The sequence below is a fragment of the Phodopus roborovskii genome, unplaced genomic scaffold (genome assembly GCF_943737965.1).
Source record: "Phodopus roborovskii unplaced genomic scaffold, PHOROB, whole genome shotgun sequence".
Lineage (NCBI taxonomy): Eukaryota > Metazoa > Chordata > Mammalia > Rodentia > Cricetidae > Phodopus > Phodopus roborovskii.
The window spans coordinates 16,034,407-16,056,854 of NW_026125052.1; the positions used below are offsets into that span (position 1 = coordinate 16,034,407).

The following is a 22,448-nucleotide window of genomic DNA, read 5'->3' on the forward strand; positions in this document are numbered from 1 at the left end:
CATAACTGTCTATAACTCCAGTTCTAGGGGCTCTGACACCCCTCCCCCAAATATACATGCGGGTAAAACACGAATGCACATAAAATAAAAAATAAACCATTTTAAAAAATTAAAACAGAACAAACAAACAAAAGCTGAGCCATCCCTATGCCCAGCATGCACTTGATGCTGGGACCCCGGAGGTCTCAGAGAATGCACACGCAGTTTCTGAGAGTAGACATGGAGAAAAGACCAAAAAACTGATGAGCAAGAGAGGCATGAAATCTTCTTCAGACAGTAGTAATTCCAAATGCTTAAAATGACACTGAAGGTTTTAGTGCCCCCGTCCCCACCATAGCATATCCGGGCACTCTGTGAACTAAAAGATCACAAATTGCAAGGGAGTCAAGTTCAGTTCTCCTAGAGGCAGCAACATGAGATCCTTGCAAGCACAAGAGAGAAGGGGAAAAAAAAATGAAGTCAGATCAGTTCCTGACTTAACTATCTAGATATGTCTTGCAAGAAAATGTGATGGGCTAGACTGGGGACATAGCTCAGTTGGTAAAGAACTTGAGGACCTGAGTTCAAATCACTGGAGCCCATAGTGGTGAATGTTTATAATTCTAGCAATGGCAAGATGGGAGGCAGACACAGGGTTGCTGGCAAGATAATATAGTCTACTTGATCCTACTTGATTTGAGGCCCATGGGAGTTCCTGCTAAACAAGGAAAGGTGTCTGAGGAATGACACACAAAATTGTCTTCTGACACACACACACACACACACACACACACACACACACACACACACACACAGGAAAAGAAAACAATACATGATGAGTCCCTCAGACAGGCGGGCTCACATAGCATGCCTTCAGCTTCGTAGCTCCGTGTGGTTTGAAACTACTCTCTTTCTGCTGTGGTGGCAGCAGAGACACCAGGCTCTTTGTGGGAGGCTCTTCTACAGAAGCCAGGCTTTGATGATCCAGGCTTAACCCGAGCCTCAGAACACCCAGCAGGAGAGGAAGACAACTGAGGGCTCCTGAGGTGAAAAAAACTTGTTACATAGGCTAAATTAAGCTACATGCTGGAAACTATTTCATGTTGACACAAAGTAAGCTACTTAATTTCCACTCCTCTGTCTACTTCACAGCAGCAGGGGGGTAGGGGTGGGGTGGTATGTAGGCGAGAAGGTGGCAGAAGGAATGAAAAGTAACAAAGCCATCATCATCACAGCCACATACACCTAGGAACCCTGCATGTGTCCTCAACAACACTAATAGTGTTACAGATGAGGCGACAGGCTTAAGAGTTAAGGGCTGTCAAAGGCCCTAAGAGGCCTCACACCTCCTAAGACTCAGCTATCCCACTTTGCTTATTAAAAATCTTTGTCTGATTAATGGCCACTGAGATACTCAGTGGATAAAGGCACTTGCCATCAATCCTGATAACCTGATTTTGGTTATTGGTACCCACATGTTGGAAGTAGGGAACCGCCTCTTGCAGTTGCTCTTGACACGCACATGTAGGCCATGGTGTACATATGCATGCACACACATACACAAAAATAAATATGTTTGTTTAAGTTAAAAATCTTCATTTAGCTGAAGCATTCCTTTGTTTTGAAGCTGCTTTGGAATAGAAGCTACAGAATAAATTATCATAGAGTGTAACTTCCAAACAGACACACCCCAAAAGAAAGCTTTTTCCCCTTTCTCCTCTGCATACTGGGTTTCACTGTGTAGGCCTGGCTGTCCTCAAACTCACTCTGCAGATCAGGTTGGCTTCAGATTCAGGTCAGCCTGCCTCTGCCATCACCCGGTTCAAAAGAAAGCTTTAAATCAGAGTCCTTCTGGAAGCCTTCACCAGAAGAAGCCATAAGAGGGCTTGTTGGTTCATTTTCATCCTTCTGAACCCATCACAAGTTACCTAAAAGCTTGAGGTTGTAAAGGGTAGCAATAGAGGGATCATCCTGGGAATGGGCAGTTCTCCGTTAAAGCTAAAACCTTGGTCCTGACCACTCATGGTTGGAATGGGCAGTGAGGTGTGTCTTGGAAGAAGCAATTAGGATGGGGCAGGAGAGATGGTTCAGTGGTTAAGAGCAGTTGCTGTTTTTCCAAAGGACCCAGGTTCAATTCCCAGCATCCACATAGCAGCTCACAACTGTCTGTACCGCCACACAGACATACACAAAGACTAAACACCAATGCACATGAAATAAGAATAAATAAATCATTAAAAACAATTAGGGTAAAATAATCAAAAATCAAAACAATTAGGGTGCCAGTTGTGCTGTTTGTTTTTTCATCACCAACACTAATCATGGTTTCCTTAAAGGGACAATGTCTCTCAAACAATAAGAAAACAACCCATCAACTATCCCAGGGGGCAGGATAGGATGGGCTAGTAGAGGAGGCTGAAGCTAGGTGTGTCACCAGGGAAGCTCTTCACACAATAGCAATAATTTAGCATCCCTTTATCTAATGCAGATGCACCTAAAGCCAAAGAGGAGTAAGGCAGTTCCTGTGCTAGTAAATACTAATTGGAAGATGTAGAAATAACTATGTTTCTATCTCAGTGTACTTTAAATGGCAGTTTAATGCCAGGAATCCTCAGGGTTCACCAAGCTATCCTACAAAGAAGTAGGTAATGACAGACAATTTGTGAGTTTTACCATATGCATGACATGTCAAAGGGGAAATTAAGGACAATCCCAAGCTCCTGAGAAGGAAGGTTCCTTTTAGACTTTCACACCTTAGTGAGAAACAGAACCACAACAATACTTGTGTGCTGTGTCTTTCATCATTTTGATCATCTCATTATTAAAGGACAGATTGCATTACCTCTCTAGAGTTACAGCTTAACTTGCACTCTGTTCAGTACGTGATAGGTATTTGGTAATTGAGTATTACGTGTAATTTCAGTAGATCTCCATGTTACAAAGGGAACCAAATTGGGAGAAATAGATGGTAGGCCAATTATCTCCTTCAATGTGTTATTTTTAACGCAATCTTTGGATCCTTATTACAGGAGTAACAGGAGTGAATCACATTTTATAGAAACCATGACGGAGGTTTCGACTCATCGCTGGTGTTAATCAACAGCTGAACCATCCATAAATATCGTGACAAGTTTGTAAAATAGAGCTCAGACCTCACTGCAGTGACTCCAAAGAGAAGAATGACATGTGACAACCCTGATCTGGGCCTGAAGTTAAAAAAAAAAAATTAAAAATTAAAAAAAAAAATCCCCTTCATCTCCATGTGAACGAAACTCTTCCCTCTAATGACGCTGCAAGGAAAAAGCTGAGTGTAAATGGAAGGGACAGCTCTCACTGGCAGCAGCAGCACACTCCCCCAGTTACCAGAAAGATTTATTACCATGCCCAAACAACATGATGAGGTCTGACATCCCCAATGCAGGTTAAGGCTAGGAGGGTGACTGAGGGCTCACAACGTCAGCAACACACATGGAACCCATGCAATTTTTTTTTTTTAATCTCCCGGGAGTTCTTCAACTGCAGGACACAATGCCAACTCAAGATGATATTTCAGTAGAAACAGCCACCTTTGACGACAGACGCCTTTTAAATGTGAGATGTATTTCCACGGAGCATGGTAAACTTAGCTACGGATGTCCCCCGTCCCTGCCAAAAATGGCAAGCTGCTTGCTCAAAAGCTGTCACTAATTAGCTGCTGCTGTAAAGAACACCAGAGGAAGTGCCAATAGAAGCACACAGAACTGAAGGAAGACCTTATAACAAGGAGTGGGAAACAGAGTCTACTTGTGGCTGGCAGGCTTTATACACACAGTCTAAATCCGGGAGAGGTGGGGGTGGGGCAATAACGGTTACAGATGCCAGTTCCTCTTTAAACAGGAAGGGTGGGAGGATGCTCCCAGGGTACCGGTGCTGCTGAGCTCCAGGAGTGACTGGGGCTCCATGTGAGCCTTCATCATCAGGTTCCCATCTCTGGGTCTCTGGTATATTAGCACCTCTGTTTGCAAACACCGTGAATTCTAAAAGTGCTTTCCACGTTCTATCGGCTTCAGTGTATGGTCTTGGGTTGAACTGCTGACCCTATGTTTTACAGACTGAGAAATGGAGTCAGGGGAAGCAGTACGGGTCCGCCTGATGCAGGTGAGTAGAGGGCAGGGGAAGAAAGCGCCGAGGTGGTGGTTAGTGCTTTGGGCGAAGATTCCAGAGCCAGGGGCTGAACAGGTTTAGAGGGCTCAGTGCTCTTGCAGAGAACCTGGTTCAATTCTCAGCATCCACATGTTGGCTCACAATCATCTTAGCTCCAGTTCTAGGGATCCCATGCCCTCTTCTGACCTTCATGGGCACCAGGTACACATATGTATATTCAGGCAAAAACCATGTGTACACATACAATTAAATAAATCTGAAGAAAAAGAGCCCAGAGCCCGAGGCTGAGGAGATAGCTAGCTTCCTGCTCAACAGTTCACTGCACAAGCACAAGGACCTGAGTTCGGTTCCCAGCACCAGAGTAAAAAGCCAAGCTTAGAATGCCAGGGGCTGGGATCCCTGAGGTTTTCTGGTCAGTCAGCCTAGCCTAATCAGTGCCAGTAAGAGACTCTGTCTCAATAAACAAGAGGAAAGCTGGGAGCTGAATCAATGGTTAGTGTTTGCCACACAAAAGTGAGGACCTGAGTTCAAATCCCCAGAACCTACATAAATATCCTATGGGCATAAGGGCCACCTGCCATTCTAGGCTGGGAGACAGAGATGGAATTCCCAGAGTAAGCTGCTCAGTGAGACTCGATGGATGTATCTGCAAGCTCTGGGTTTTATTGAGAGATCCTGTCTCAGTGATTAAGGTAGAAAAACAATCAAGGATGATTCTTGAATTAACGTCAGACCTTTACATACATACATACATACATACATACATACATACATATATGCACACACACACACAGGAACATGGAATAAGGGGAAAAAAGTTTATAGTTCCTGAAGAACAACTGGGTTGACCCCTGCCTTACACACACACACACATTCTGTATACACACATACACCTGTACACACATGCATAGTTGCACACACACACACACACCCTGTATACAGACACATGCATCTGTACACACAGGTGCACACTTGCACACACATGCATATACATACATAGCCTGTATACACAGATACATGCACCTATGTACACATGCACACGTGCACACACACATACACCTGGTATACACAGACACATGCATCTGTATAGACACGTGCACCTGCACATACATGTACATACACACACACACATTCAGAACCAGAAGCTAAGGTGTAGGTCAGCGGTAGAGCACTTGCACAGCAGACACAGGTCCTGGAGTCCATCCCCAGCACCAAAGAAAACAAGATTCTGTCTAAAAACTATATTCAGATATCGTTTTTTTTTTTCTTTTTTTGAGTCAGGGCCTCATGTAGCTCAGGGTGGCCTTGAACTTGCTATGTATCCAAGGCTCATCTTGAACTTTTGATCCTCCTACCTCCATCCCTGAGTGCAGGGATTATCACATGTGGCACACAGTTAACTTTTCAAATCATTCTCCAAGGCTGTCTCTCTTTCTCTCTTCATTTCTACCAATCACATCGATATACATATCTTTTGTTTCAACAAGCACTTTCTGTCCTTTAAAAACATTATAGATATGCCTGCCTTCGTTTTCAGGTTCTGACTGTTCTCTCTCCTTTAAGTTAGGCTATGACTAGTTCATTTCTACTTGGACCCAGAGGGTCAAAATGGTCTCTGTACCAACTACTCCAAAAAAAATAAGAATGAACAAGAAAGAAAAAGAGAAGGAAAGAAGGGAGGGAGGAGAAGGGATGGGAGAGAGGACAGAAGGGAAGAAAGAAAAGAGTAAGAATCTGGGGGAGAGAAAAACAACAAGCATGGGCATATGACTTCATAGTACAGCCTCATCAAAGCTTCTCCTGTCTCCGAGGCCCCCTGTGTGGGGAATGTCTGAATATCTGTATAAGCAATTACATCAATGTACCAGTAATTTTCCAGTCCATAATCAAGTTTAAAGAAGAACAATTTGTTTTATGAAACATGGGGAAAGACTAATCTGCCATATTACTGTTGGTGCAGGCTTATCAGCAAGACTTGGAGGAGATAAGCCCACAGACATCCTGATTAGAAATCCCATCTTCAAAGGCTTAATACCCCCCTAGTGGTATGCCATGAACTGTGGCATTGACTTGTCTCTGGATCCTTACTGTGTGTGCATCACTGCCTAGGTCTGCACACAAAACAAGAACTAGATTACAAGAGAGGAGAGGACTGCCAGGTCCTCAGGGAGGAGGGGGGAGGGTGGCAGCGACAAAGGGACAATTACTGTGCAAGTCTACTTATGTGAGGTACACGGAAGAGTCCAATTCATGCAGGCTGGTGGTGGCTGGGGTGAGGGGCAGATGGGAAGTTATTCTTTAACGAACAGATTTTGTTTTAGATGACAGGATGATTGCACAACGTGTGTGTCCTTAGTGCCACTGAACTGTACACTTGAAAAATAGTTGAAGTCAGGGCTGGGGGTGTGGAAGCTTGGTGACTGCTAGCCTTCGGATCCATGGCCAGTACAGAGCATAGTCTCCGTGTGTCTGCCTCCCAAAAGCGTTTTAAATAGCATGTTTTATTATGTGTTGTTACAACTTTTAAAACAAGGCAAATTCCTCACATCTTTAATACTGGAATGCAAAGGAAGCCAAGTGTATTGCCGTCTCTTTCCTTTCTTCCACAGAAAAGGGCAAATCTCCCTGAGAATTTACAGTCTCTGGACAACCCAGCAGTGCTGAGATCAAAGGGAAACAAATGGAATCAAGATGCCCCACCATCAATCAATGGTAACCCTTCATAGGTAAGAATCTGCTTGCCATCAATAGATAGACCTGCAGCAAACCTCTCACAGAAACAGCAAGCACTCATTGGGCTCCCATTATATGCCAGGCTCAGTGCTAGATACCAACAACACAGTGATGACTACAGCAGATGTGTGTTCCCCAAACTTGGGCTCTCGTGTTAAATGCTTGGAAGTTGTTACGCATACTTGAATCTTGCCTCTGCTATATTTCCTGCTGTTGTTTTCCATTTTCTTTTATTTCTATTGGGGGGAAAGAGGACACCACCTAATTGTAAAAATTTATAGATGAGCAACATAGTGTGTGTATGCAAACCAGCATTTGAAAAATAGTTTTAAAAGTTTGCCAGACACATCAGATCAATGGGGATCCCTGACTTTTGTGAAGCCTCAACTGTGTGAAAGCAATTTCTGATAAAAATCAGGACAACTGCCCACCACTGCCAAAAGATGATCATCTTTGTGTGCTAAACAAATCGGGGTCAAGCAAGGACAGCCCAGTGTAGAATGAGTCCAGCCCTTTCTCTACGATCCAGTTTTACTAACGGGAAGAATTTGTCACAATCAAACCAAATCCTCTTTCCAAGGGGATCTTCAGATTAATCTCTACAGAGTACTAAAAACACAAAGCATGGAGTTGAATTCCATGGGACTGAAGGTCCCTCACACAAAGGAATCAGTACAAGGTGGCAGGCAGTTTCTTCTCCAAACAAAGTAAGATGTAGGTCAAACGCTAGCGTACTAAGACAGCAAACATCACCATGCGGAAAACAGGCATGTACAAAAATGTGTGAACTCTCTGAAAACGACTACTTGTGTCCTAATTCAGTGCTGTTGTAGAATCAACATAACAAACTTTAAAGCAAAAGAAATCCGCTACCTTGGACCATGACAACTTTCACATAGGCTTTTAAACATTCACCTTTAAGGAAACCTACTGTTGTAAATTATGCTGTGATGACATGTTTGGAAGGTGTTTTCCCGTTTATGGAAATCATTCTCATTATTCATCATTATTTTATTCTTTTTTTAATGTATCTGGGCACTGCACATGCCACAGCAGCTGTGTGGAGGTCTGCGGACGACTACAGGGAGTTGGTTATCTTTGTACCATGCGGGTTCTGGGGACTGAACTCAGGGTGAGAAGCTTGGGAGTAGGTGCCTTTGCCAGCTGAGCCATCTCTCCAGTTCCACCCCTCATTTCTTTCGAGATAGAGTTTCTCTGTGTAGCCCTGGCTGTCCTGGAATGCAGAGATCTGCCTGCCTCTGCCTCCCACATGTTGAGATTAAAGGAACGTATGGTCACCGCCCTCCCTGCCCGTCCCTCATTTCTTAAGGAGGAATAAATTCCATTTACTACATTGCATCAATGCATTCAATATTATGATGCGTTTACTTTGGCACCATGCTAAAATAGACAGTAGCTTAAAGCTCATCTTGTAGTAAAAGCTAATGAGAATTTTATTTGACATTATAATGACCAACACATTTGCCTTAGGTATGAGGCCACATTCAAAGCGACACGGAGGTTCTATCCATTTCTTCAGAGTTCCTTTCTGAAAAGACTGTTAGGATAAATAATGAAGGTCCTGTAGGTCTGCAACCCCAGGATGTGGGAGGCACAGACAGGGCAATCATAAAAGTTCACAGCTTCAGGGTAAGCCTGACCTGTATGGTGAGACTCAATCTCAAAAGCAAAACAAAAACAGATACTCCGAGTAGGAAGTAGGCTGAGGGGTGGAGAAGACAGCTCAGGTACCACCTGGAGGTCAACATCTCTCTGCAGTGGGCCCTGAAGCTCTCTGGTTGGGTCTTCATACCTGCCCAGAGACAGCAACTATCTCAGAGGCCACGCCCAACACCTCAGCCTTCCCCTCAGTACCCCTCCCTCCCCCAGGCTAAAGCAACCATGGAGGAAATCACTAGAGAAAACAATTCTTCATTGGTGACTAGATGTCACGTTTCAGACACCAACTTTTATGGCTTTATTTCTATTACTGTATATATATAATATGATGTGTGTGAGAAAGCATGTACCACAGCATGAATGTGGTGGTCAGAGAACAACTTGGTGGGAGTTAGTTCTCCCCTTCCTCATTCACGTGGGTCCCAGGGATGGAACTCGGGTCTCCATGCTTGATCAGCAAGCGCCTTTTACTGGCTGAGCCATCTTGCCAGCCCCTTAAGGCAACAAACAGCTTTATGTCTCTCATTGAATAGAAGTTGAATTCAAAACAGGAGCACAACTTTGTTTTTCTCAGCAAACTCAGTTTCACAAACACAAGCAAGAAACCAAACCAAAACAATGTACAACACACATCCTGTAATGAAACAAAAATAGCAGACTCCCCAGCTGCCTAAAGGTGATTTGACAGCGAGGATGGCTGTTTCAGTCAGAGTGTGAAGGCTTGCAGATGACTAGAGACAATTCAGGTCCAAGGATCACACCCTGCTCAGAGCTTCGATAAAATCCCCCGTCCCTTGTGTTCCCCTCCCCGCTCAGTCTCCTTACCGATGGAACTACTCCCAAATTCACCTGCACAGATGCTCTTTGGAACATGGAGCATTTCCCTGGCAGACACGCTCGCTATAAACAGACGGAAGATCCCTAGAGAAGAGCCTGGTGAAACCCTGTTGCTCTCAAAGTGACAAAGGCCCAATTACTCTTCATGCTTTAGGGTTTTCTTTTATTTTACATTTTAAAAAAATCCACCGGGGAAAGGGTGCATCTATCCCAAGGTACATGTGCGGAGGTCAGCAGTTAATTTTAGGACTAGGATCACTCCTCTGACTATGTGGACTCTGGGGATTAAACTTGGGTTGTCAGGTTTGTTGGTGAGGTCCTTTACTTGTTGAGCCCTCTTGCCTGCTGCTTATTTATTTGTTTTCAGACAGGGTCTTATATGTATCTCATACTATCCCATGTGGCTACCCTTAAATTCACAATTCTCTAGCCTGTCTCCCAGAACCGGGACAAGAGGTGTTGCCCATCATGCCCAATAGCTTTGCTTCTGGAGGGCAGATGCTAGGACTTGTAGATAAGAATACTGGAAATAATGGTGGAACGCCCATAGCAGTGTGTTCCCCTTCCCCATACTAACTCAGCTTCTCTGCTCCCAAGGAAGGGAAGGGACCCAGAGCTGGGGAAATATTGTGCAGACGGGAGAAGCTGAGTTCAATCCCCAGCACCCACAGGAAAACCTGGACATGGAGGCACACGCCTGTCATCAGTCCCTGCTCTGGAGAGGCAGAGGATCCCTGGGGCTCGCTGGCCAGCCAGTCTAACACGATCATTGAGCTCCAGGTCCAGGAGAGACCCTGACTCAGAAAATAAGGTGGAGAGCAACAACCTCTGACATATACATACACGTGTGGGCGCACACGAGTGCTCCCATACATCATGCAAAAGGGGGCTGATAGTGGGAGCCTGGAGGATGGGCACAGGGCTTCCATGCAATGGGGGCAACAGCTTCCAAAACAGAGTATAGTTGGGTGTGTGTGTGTGTGTGTGTGTGTGTGTGTGTGTGTGTGTGTTTGGGGTGGGAGTCAATGCCCTTTTGACAGCAGTGGCCTCAGTTCACAAAGGGCAAGAGTTCCTTTGCGCATCTACTGTTTGTGAGGTCAGATGCCACAAGGCAGGAGGCAATCTGTATCCCATTTTACAGTTAACAGTGCCTTATCCTCAGGAGAGGCATTCCAAGACTCCAGTGGATGCCTAAGACCTCAGACAGGACCAAACCCTATAACGTATATATCCTATTGGGTATTTTCCCTATACACACACCCCTATGGCTACACTTAATTTATATATTAGGCACAACAAGAAATTGCTAATTGTCCTTGCTTATGTCAAAATGACATAAGCTCAAGTTACACCTATAAGAATAGCCTGTAGACAAACCAGGCATTGTGGCGCACGCCTTTAGTCCCAGCACTCAGGAGGCAGAGGCAGGTGGATCTCTGAGTTCAAGGCCAGCCTGGTCTACAAAGTGAGTTCCAGGATAGCCAAGGCTACACAGAGAAACCCTGTCAAGAAGAAGAAAAAGCTGTGGGATATTTCTTAATTAGAGATTGATGTGGGAAGGTGATGTCCTCTGTGGGTGATGCCACCCTGGGCAGGTGGTCCCGGGTTGTATATAAAAGCAGCTTGGGCAGGCCATGGGGAGCAAGCCAGTGTACAGTGTTTCTCTATGGCCTCTGCATTAGTTCTTGCTTCCAGGTTCCTGCCTTGAGTTCCTGTCTGATTTCCTTCAACAATGGGATCTAGAACTATAAGCTGAAATAAACCCTTTCCTCCCAGGGGGCTTTTGGTCATGGTGTTCTACAGCAGCAATAGAAACCAATAATAACTGGAACTAGAATGATCTGAGTTGCTTACTGTAGTGTGCTCACCTTTTCCTCCAAGGTCACCCATGGGATGAGATGACGTGACCGGTGGAGGCATAGGAAGTAGCTGTGAATGCTGCTAAATGCAAGCACTGAAATATTTCAAGACTTGATCTGATGGTGGAGACTAGTTATCGGTAACTAGCCCGCAGGCGACACGTTGTCATACATCTTCTGGATGAAGGATGCGTCAGGTCCAGGTGGGACACCACGGTAGGGCGTGAGACCTCATGATCTTGAGAACAGTGTGAAGTTCAAGACGTGTCAATTTTCTCCCCAGAATTTTCTAGGTATTACTTTCAGACTATCGTTGATTGTGGGGGGACAGAAATCTCAGGGACTCAGAACCCCAGGTAAAGGGAGCTGCCAGGGTTCTTCAGCAGGCTTTGCTGTTGCCCTGTCCACTGTGGCAGTCAAGAGCCACACATGCTACCAACCAAGCTCGTGAAGCTGAGGCACTGATTTTTAAACTTCATTTTAATGAGGAAACTCTGGGCATAAGCAATCCTAGTGCCCAAAAGGTAGGGATATCAAGAGTTCAAAGTCATCCTGGGCTACACAGGGAGTTCCAGGCTAGCCTGGGCTATGTGAGACCCTATGTCAACATCCTCCCATCCCCACCACAATAAACTAAAGCAACAACAAAACTCATGTTCAGTTTATTGAAAAACCTCATAGTATGTTTGGAACAATTTGGGTGAATATGTGGATCTACTTTACCAAATTTATGAAATCTAGCCAGGCATGGTGGTGCACACCTTTAATCCCAGCACTTGGGAGGCAGAGCTAGGTAGATCTCTTGAGTTCAAGGCTAGCCTGGTCTACAGAGCCAGTTCCAGGACAGGCAGAGCTACACAGAGAAACTCTGTCTTAAAAAAACTAAAAAAAAAGTTTTCATGAAATTTGAAAAGTTTTAATCACTTCTGGTAAAAATTTTACATCTCAATTGAAATATTATATAAGGGTGAAATATACACCAATTTCTAAACTAAGTACAAAAAATGGAATGTAAAATATCTCACAATAATTTTCATATTGATTACATGCTGAACACATGTAGTTTTGTATTTTGGGTTACATGCTAATATGTGTGTGTGTGTTTTGCTTGTTTGTTTGTTTTGAAACACGGTCTTACTCTGTTGTCCTTCCTGGTTTCAAACTGGCAGTGATCCTCCTGCCTCAGCTTCCTGAGTGCCAGAATTACAGGTATGCACTACCACGACTAACTTAAAATTAATCGTGCCGATTTTGTTGTCTTACTGTTTACAATGATGACTACTAAACAATGACATTTGCTACATATTTAATCATATTATTCTATTTCTAGTAGACAGTGCTAGTTTAGAACATAAATACTTTATGTTCTTACACACTTAGTGTTTGTACTTTTCTAGTTCATACAAACCTCACCCATAATATTGACACTGCATTCTGTTTCACTTAGGAGAAAACCTTCAGAGCAGTTCTGGAGACGTTTTCCTGTATTTACTAAAATGTTAGAATGAAATTACAGTGTTTGAGTTCAAAGTACAGGCACTATTTTTAAAAATGACTGTTGTTACACAGCCTCAGCAGAAACATGTCTAAAGATCTAGCAAAACTAAAAAACAAAACAAAACAAAATAATCAAGCCACTATTTTGAGATAGAGGCTTGCTATGTAGCCCAGGCTAGTCTCAAAAATAATAATTATTACATATTGTACATATACATATGTACATATGTAATATGTACATAAACACATACATTAGTCATTATCATTAAGAGAAAAGTACCAATTTCCTCTCATTTCTCATATAGTAATTGAAAAAATAGAATTAAGTGTTTTTAACATTATTTTACCTCTAATTATGGGGGGCATTGCACACACAGGAGTTCAGATGCCTGCTGAGACCAGAGGCCTCGGATCCCCCTGGAGCTGGAGTTACAGGCAGTTGTGAGCCACCCGGCTGCTGAGAACTGATCAAGAGCAGTCCATGCTGTTCATCGCTGATCTCTCCAGCCCCTCAAAAACGATGGAAACTTCTTGTATTATGCACATGTGTGCTGCTGTGCGAGTATGTATAGGCGCATGTGTACTACGGGATGTGTGTGGGAGTCAAAGGAGAGCCCTCAGGAGTTTGCTTCCTCCTCCTACCTTCAAGTGGGATGGAGTTCAGGTTTCCAGGGTTTTGTGCCAATCACCAGCTCCCTCCCCCAAATAATTTTTAATGCAAATGTTAAGTTTTATAATCTTTTGGTGGGGATTTTTAAAAATATGTACGTCTTAACAACCAGGCTAGAAGAATTAAACTACACAATATAATATTTTAGCATTTTACACAAAGTTAAATGCCAAAAACCAAAACTGTAAGAAAAATACATAAAGAATAAAATAAAAAGAGCATTGGGAATAGTTTCATTAGATGATAGATATGAAAAGAAAAACCACAAAGAAGGAAGAAAATGGGCAATGGACTCTGGATATTGAGGTCCAGCCTTGCCAGAAACCAAAACAATACAGACAAGCACATAAGTCTGGCAGGGCCGCAGAAGCATCGGCGTTCAGTAATGGAAATGGAGACACCTCGGCATGTATCAACTAATGGACTGGGCTAGTTTTTGGAGATGTTTATCACTGTTTATGCAAACGACTCAGCAGCTCCATTCTAGAACTTTCCATAAAGAGAGTAGTCCAATGGAGGTGTAAAAAAATATCCACTTAAGCTGTCTCCACCACAACACTCATCAAATTAAAAAAACTGGAAAAACCTCACCACCTATTAATTATTACTTATTATGACATTCATTAGTGGGTTGAATATTAACATGATGGAGACACACAATGGGATGCAACCCTTTAAAATGCAGAGCACTGATATTTATAGGCTTCTCCAGGAATGCAAGACCCCAAGTAAAACCAAATTGGATGTTTGCTTTAAACACACATTTATGCTTCTTATATCCACTTAGCTCCGTTAGCTGCCCCTGTTAGAACCTGAGTCTACAAACTCTTTACAGTGAACGTTAATTTTTTTCTGTATATTTCACTGGAACAGACAATTAATAGTTTCATTAGAATCTTGAAAACCCCTCCCTGGTTCTCAAACAGTTGAAACCTTTGGGTTATATAGTTTAATGGGTCAACTTGTCTACCTTGACCTTGAAAAGCAAATGTGATTACACAGCCCATTCATTCACTGGTCACAAACATTAACTTGGTTCCAACAAAGTTGTACCTTGCCTGATGACACAATTAACAAAAACTTTAGGGATAAATTACTTACTTTATAAACATTGTAAACACATTCACATACACAAATCCCCTCAAAAGGTCCATAGCAAGTAAGGAACAAAAAATAGACTAAGAGTTTGTTAACTTCCCAAATTAAGTTTTGTTTTTTGGAAATCATATGTGTAAATATATTTTTTTTTTTATGTTTATGGGTGTTTTGCCTGCATGCATGTCTGTACACTAAGTGCATGCAATTCCTATAGAGGACAGAAGAGGGCAACAGATGCCTTGGAACTGGAGTTAGAGATCAGTTTGTGAGCTGCCATGTGGGTGCTGGGAATCAAACCTGGGTCCTTTGGAAGAGCAGTCAATGCTCCTAAGCGCTGGGCCAGCTCTTCAGTACCATCTTCCTCCCCATCCCCCCCCCTGTCTTCTTTTTGAGATGGGGCCTCACTGTGGTGCCTTAGTTGGCCTGGGGCTGGCTACGTGGACTCACACAGATCCTCCTGCCTCTGTCTCCAGTGGGCTGCGATTGCAGACGTGCACAAGTATGCCTTGCCTCCAAATGAGGGGTTAAGTTTTTTAATTGTCTCTTGAATCTTAGGTATATTTGAGCTCCTTTATTGGAGATTAAAAGTAAAGACTTGGAAAAAAAACTTTGCCATTTCAGTATTTAAAAAATCAAATAAATACTAGTTCTCAACCAAGTTGTTAGTTCTAAATGAAAACAGCTGCAAATCTTTTTTATTTGTTGTTTGTTTTTTGAGACAGGGTTTCTCAGTGTAGCTTTGGCTGTCCTGGAACTAGATCAGGCTGGCCTGGAACTCACAGAGTGCTTGGACTAAAGGTGTGTGCCACTACCATCCGGCAGCAAATCATTTTTATAATAATTTTAAATTAAACTCTACAGTTTACTGGTATCACACTGTAAAATATGTGATGTCAAGCCCCAAATGTATATGGACTTTTAAAACATCACATGGTCTTGTGAAAATGAGTCTTATACCTAAAGGGGGGAAATTATTCTAACTGCTTATCAGAGTGTCCTAATGGTAACCAAGAGCCAACAAAAACAGCAACAATAAGCGAATTAAACACATAGGAAGCATATTATTTAGTGTCTTTTATTTTAGTTTTTTGACACAGCGCCTTACTGTGTAGCCCTCACTGGCCTAAAACTCACTCTGTAGACCAGGCTGGCCTCAAATTCATATACACTCACCTACCTACCTCTGTCTCCAGCTTCGAGGATTAAAGGTTTGTGCTACCACACCCCAGAAAAAAATAAAATTTTGATTTAAATGAGACAAGTGTATTTTTGGAGGCAGATGAGGTAAGAAATAATTAAAAACAAACAGTCCCCTTCCAAGTCAATAATAGTACTTTTTTTTTTTTTTTTTTTTGCTTTTGCTTTTTTTGTTTTTAGTATGAGAAAGAAGCAGAAGCAGATGAATCTCTGTGAGTTGGAAGCCAGTCTGGTCTACACAACAAACTTCAGGCCAACCAGGGCTACATAGTAAGATCTTGTTTAAAAATAAATAAATAAATAAATAAATAAATAAATAAAGGCAATCTGAGTCTTCAACACATAAAAATACTTGTTTTTATGTATTTTAATTATCATGGATTTGGATTTGAAAAGCACTAGAAGAAATGAATGTGATTTTTTATTATTGCCCAAATTGGATTAAAATAAGATTCTAGTATAGCAAATTTCATTACAATAAATTATAAAGCATAACCCAAGGGAAGGCAGTCTCCTAGTTACTTTAAATGAAATAAAGAGATCTGCTAGGCTCAAAGGTATTTTCATACAGTTGTCACCGTATTGATTCCATCGTGATAAGCCTGGAACAGCTGTACTCCGGAATCCTTTAGTAACATCACCTTGTGAATTATTTTTAGACTCTTCGGTAAGTTCTTCAAAATGTTAAAAAAAAAAAAGTTTTCATGCACAAAGTCACAAAGAAAATAATTCGGGTTTAATTAGGGAAAAACAGACTCTTCTTGCAGGGGTGTCCCTTCGCAGACACTCCCAAGCAATGGACAGAAGCCATTAGGCCTGACTGATGGGATGGGAAGAGTCCCACGGGGTGGAGCTCTCACAGGCTTCATTGTGACATGCAAAACAATGCAAATATCACCCAAGACACGATTTCTCAAAAGTTGATAAATACAAATACTAAATGAATGGCAGCTTGGCAAGACGTGTGCATCGATAAAGCAATATAATTTATTATATTTACAAAACAGTATGATTCATCACTTTCTACCTAAAGACGGCGCAGGTCATTTCACCAAGAATAGCAACTCTGTCCCCAGGTTCATGTTCTTGTAATTCTGAAAACATCAAATACAATGAAAATGATTTGAATAGAGCCCTTCAACAACAACAACAACACAACAACAACAACAAGCCGCACCACACAGCTGGCACACAGCAGCCACTACCCGTTCTTCTGCTTCTTCAAACTGAAAACAAAAACAGGTTTTATGTTCTAAGATGAGTCAACATAGAAAAGCCATTTTTAAAAACCACCAACACGAAAACACTGTTTGCTATGATCTCTCTGTTGCCGAGGGATGGAAGAAACTGGAAAATGCCCTGAAGCCCAAAGCTCTGAAACCCTACACCTCCAATCACTTCCAGGGTTCCTCTGTGGTTGTTTTCTAAGTAAATTTGTATGTATAAAATTCTTTCTTATTTTGAGTTTTTTTTCCACTTAATAATGTATTATGAAATTTATGTAATCATTAAATATTATTTTATGGCATGGTTTGAAATAGCCAGGTGACATTACATTGTGTAAACAGAGATGGGAGGGACAATTTAGGCCACTAACTCTGACACAAAACACCAAGGGGCCGGGTGCTAGTGGCTGTGGCGGTGTGGCAAGCCTTTAATCCCAGCACTAGGGAGGCAGAGGCAGGTGGATCTCTGTGAGTTCGAGGCCAGCCTGGTCTACAGAATCAGTTCCAGGACAGGCTCCAAAGCTACAGAGAAACCCTATCTCAAAAAACCCAAAAGCAAACAAACAAAAAAAAAAAAACCCACAAAAACAAAACAAAAACCCACCAGGGGTGCCAGGCTCCCTTACCCCCAAACACTGTATTCTTGCAGTAATATCAGTCCTTGTTAATCTAATTCAAGGAGCTTATTTTTTTTATTTAATTTATTTTATACCCTGACAGTGGTTCCCCTTCCTCCCCCCTCCTCCCCAGCTCCCCTCTGCCTCCCCATCCACTGCTTACGGTTTTTATTGGATGTCACACTGGCCATGTTCTTCTGCCCCACTCCCTCTTTGGGATCCATCTTTCTCTTATTATTTATATAAGTGATATAGACATCATGAAATATTAATCCATAACCCTATAATGAAGGCACCATGTTTTTCTTATGTTATCATTTTGACTTCTGACACTTGGGAGTATAAATGTTTTGTTTTATTATTTGTCTATATATATTTTTTCCTTTTATAAATTATTTCATAAAGTTTACCTTTGTCTTTTCCAAATGTCATTCATTTTCACAACTTTTCTAGCTTACTCTCACTGCAGACCTACATATTTCATATCTGGGTAACAAAACTGCAGATCGGTTGCTGGGAGGATAGCCTATTGCTGAAATGCATGCATGAAACCATGGGGTCAATTATCAGCACCACACACAAAAGGGATTGAAAAAAAATGAATTAGGGCTTAAAAACCACAAGGGGCAAAGCACAAAGTCCTGTGGTGGTAGGCTATCTTACTCAAGTGCCCATCCCTTTCACATCACATGCTTGGCTCTGGTATTACAAAACCAGAGGGTCACACTTCATCAACAGCTCAGCTTGTGAATTGCAGCCATGTCATTCGGGAAGCCAAATATTTTCTATTTTGTTTTGATGTCTTCAACAGTTAGAAGGAGGGGCAACCGACATCAGCTACAACATAATGATTATTACTCAAACTCATTGCAAGATCAACTCGTCTTGACAATATAAGCACATTCAGATTTTCCAGATACATTAGTTACAGACTAATGTGTTTGGCGGGGGTGATGTCAAAGAAGGGGACATTTGCATCATATGCCCATGTGCAAAGCCTTCCCACTGTAAACAGGATCCTAAACTGCTTCACTCTGTTAAAACTGTATATTCTGGATACTCTCTAGTTTGCTACATTTCCCAACCATAAAATGTGACCTGGGTCTGAGACTATAGCTCAGTGGTAGAGTACTTGATTTGTCTACTGTGCACAAATCTCTGGATTCGATTTCTAGCAGCACGCACAAACATAATAAACAAAACCAAAATATATAATTGACTTGGATTCTAAGAGAAGTGTAGTAGCTCACTTAGAGAGCTGAGCCTCCTACAAGCTGAGGGTAGACTAGGCTACATTGAGAGTATATGGTCAGCCTGGACTACACAGTGAGAACCTCCTTCAAAAAACAAAGCAAAACAAAAAAGAACAATGAAATAAACAGAAACATTATTTCTGAGAGAACATTTTTGCCTCTTTTAAAACTGTAGCTCCCTTGCATATATCTTAGGACTGATAAAGTACTGTAAGAGATTAAGTGTCCTAAGATTCCCTTCTGTTGCAAGCACGCTGTTGTGCTCTAATAAATTATATGAGTGAAGTTTATTCAAGACATTTGGCCTAGATTGGGCTTTTAAAGTCCTACACTTCCCCAAACCATGCTCTACCATCTATAGGCTTTGCATTTTAGACAACATGAAGGAGTTTTCAAAGCTTTTCTCGTTTACTCACCTAAAATGTTGGAAAACCCCACTGAAGGCTTTGCAAACATATCAGGCAAAGGGGGAAAACACACAAAGAGAATGGTTTGAGCTGTAGGCTCTCGCTGCCTACAGTGAGGCATAAGGAAATTCTGACTTACAGACATCTCACATTAAGGTTTTTCCACTGACAATGTAACTTTTGTCAACATTCAAAGAAAACTCAGCCCCGGTCAAAGGTGGCAGTGACAGGTGCTGACATCCTCTGTTTGTTTAAAGAGGGGTAGACTCTGCCTAGGGAATTCAGATTTCCTCCACTGTGACTTGAACTACCTAATTTAGGTCACATTTACTTCAAGGCTGTGAATTCTGTCTCTAAGATTTAATTTCACACCCAACTCCCAGCTTGGGGGAACTTCTAATGGCCTTTGTTTTGGTCTCAATACACATTAATTGGTTGAGCTCCCTCAAAAGATGTCCCCAAAGGCTGGAAAGATGGCTCAGCAGTTGAGAGCACACATTGCTCTTGCAGAGGAATAGGACTCTGCCTGGTTCAGTACCCAGCACCTCCACCCTGGGGGAGGGGAGGGTCCAATGCCTCAGGCCTTGGTACCTGCACTCACCTGCCTATCTCCACCCAGACACACATATATACAAACTTAAAAAAAAGAAAAAGTTACCCCACTTAAGTAACACTTTTAAATTGTTGTAGTTCAGAAATTGTAATTGAAATCTCTAGAAGGCTTTTCAAGAATAGAAGCTTAAGTCCTTTCAAAATAAAATTGTAAATAAAATGAGCCAGATAGTCTGTTCTCTGTAAGGAGACATATCTTACATAAACTACAGCTACTGCATAGCACAAATCATCCCTCTGTCTGTATGCAGAGGCGGGGGGGGGGGCAGCTTATAACTCTTCTCCTATGGAAAAATGAAGAAACATAGATTTAAGGAAACCACCTGTGTCATTCCAAAGCTGCAGGTGTCTGCTGTCCCTGGGTGCAGTGGTTAAGGATGGGTCAGGGTTTTAGCCTGAGCCCTGCGGTTACTAGCAGTGTGACCTTGGATGAGTTACTTAACTTCTCTGTGGTCATTTCTTCATTTTTATCTGGAGATAATATCCATTCCTCTGAGGACCATAAAACACAGAGCAGCAGGGAGCTGGGGGAATGACTCAGTGTGTAAAGCACTTACCACACATGCACAAGGCCCTGAGTTCAATCTCTAAAGCCCATCTAAGAGAGGTGGGTACGGTGGTGGTGAACATCTGTAACCCCAGCCCTGGGAAGATGAAGAAGGGGTGACCCACCCCTGAGGATCATTGGCCAAACATCCAAATCCAATCAGTAAGGCCCAGTTTGAAGTCCTGTCTCAAAAGCTAATACCTGAAATTCACCTCTAACCTATACATCACACACACACACACACACACACACACACACACACACGTAACATTGTCTGACACACTGAACATTCAGCTCTGAGTCTGGACATAAATTGAAGTACTTTTTAATTAATTTCCTGTCTATTTCTTGAAGGGTGGCAAAATAATTATTATATAAGTAGTGTATCTACTTGTAAGGCCATGTTATGCAGTACTGTAGCCCACAGTATTTAATAATAATAACAACAATAACCACAGCTCAGACGATTTCCCTATGTAGCTCTGGCTACTTGGAACTTATCAGGTTGACTTCAAACTCACAGCCCTGCTCTGTCTCCTTAATGCTGGAATTAAAAATATGGGCCACCACACCTGGCTTTAAACAATTATTTTTAATACAAATCACACATGTGGCTATGATTGGCAACCTTGGCCTGGTTCCCCATATGCAAAGAAATCCCCTGCCAGGGAAAAACAAGCAATATCAGAAAACCCTGAGGTTTGTCCTATTATCATTACAGAGTAAAGCCACTCATATCTACTAGCCCAATGGGCATTGAAAATATTAGTCACCAAATTAATCTCAACAAATAACAATAATTGATTGGCTCATTGATGTATTTCCCCTTGCCTTCCCCAACCTTTCTATAACCAGCCAGAAAGGAAAGTTTTCATATTTTCTGAGAATCTCATTACTGCTCTCAAACCATGTTCTCTATCTTAGTATGATTTTTAAAATGAGTCAGTAAAAGTACTTAAAAAAAATCTAACCGTGCATAGAATATGCAGCTATTTCTCTTCATAATAGAAATGTGCGAAGAATTTTTAAAGGGCTCTTCAGAGTGTCAGAGGCAATGGAAAGATTAATGGAGAGTGAAGTGGTAGGTAGGTTTAGGAAGAGCAAGGAAGAGACAACCAGTCCCTCAACCAGTTCCCGTATTTTTCATCTTCATGGCACGATACAGGAGGAAATGGGAGTAATTACTGTAATTAAACCCAAAGAAGAAAATACCCTGTGAGACAAATGGTATGGAGAGAACAGGAGGTCAAGGCACCCCAAGGCTTAACTCAACTCGGTTTGCAAATTTCACTATGCATAACCCTGCTTCATGCCAAGGTGCTTATTTCTTTTGGAGCTGTGATCCAAAAGAAAACATAGAAGAGAGAAACTGCCTTGAAACCACAAACACCAGCAGCCGAGTCAGTTCCGAGTCTATTTAGTCATTCCGCTATTTAGAAGAAAGTTAGTAGAGACCGGGAAACAGAAACAACACCGAATGGGTCCTTCTCCCCAAGGCTCTATGGCTCTACAGAACTTGCCAGCATTTACATTCACAGTGACTTGTAGAAAAACCATTGAGGGTCCAGGGATGCAGTGTAATGGGTAGAGTGTTAGCATTCATCAAACCCTCCAGCACTGCATCAGACCAGGTCTGGTGGTACCACCTTGTTATCCTAGCATTCTGGAGGTGGACAGAGCATGAGAAGTTCAAAGCCATCCTGAGCTACTTCCAGAGTTCAAGGCTAGGCTAGGCTACACAAAGCCCTAGAGCAGAGGTTATCAACTAATGCTGAGATCCTTTAATACAGTCCCTTATGTTGTGGTGACCCTCCAACCATAAACTTGTTGCTACTTCATAACTGTGATTTTGCTGTTATGCATTGTAGTGTAAATATCTGATATGCAGGATATCTGATATGCAACTCCTGGTTGCCCCGAGGGGAATCTCAACCCATAGGTTGAGAGCCACTGACCTAGAGGGTGTGACAGGGGCAAACATCCCAGAGGACCAAAGAAGAGCTTTCAGGCTGAGGGTGATTCCTCTAGAGATCTACTATTAGACCTGCATTTCCTTTGGTTCCTACTTCATCCTCAATGATACAGTGTATCAG

The 22,448-nt window shown here is 42.3% G+C and overlaps 1 protein-coding gene across 2 annotated transcripts in view; it reads right to left on the reverse strand.

The window, feature by feature from the left end:
- The window catches only part of Stat5b (signal transducer and activator of transcription 5B), a 67,314-nt gene that overhangs the window by 40,269 nt on the left and 4,597 nt on the right, over positions 1-22,448 (reverse strand). Inside the window, exon 2 of one of the 2 annotated variants that reach the window (XM_051176532.1) lies at positions 842-1,020. The exons of the other annotated variant lie outside the window; for it this stretch is intronic. The gene's annotated coding sequence lies outside the window, so the exon portion shown is untranslated. The remainder of the gene's footprint in view (positions 1-841; positions 1,021-22,448) is intronic. 2 annotated transcript variants of the gene reach the window in all.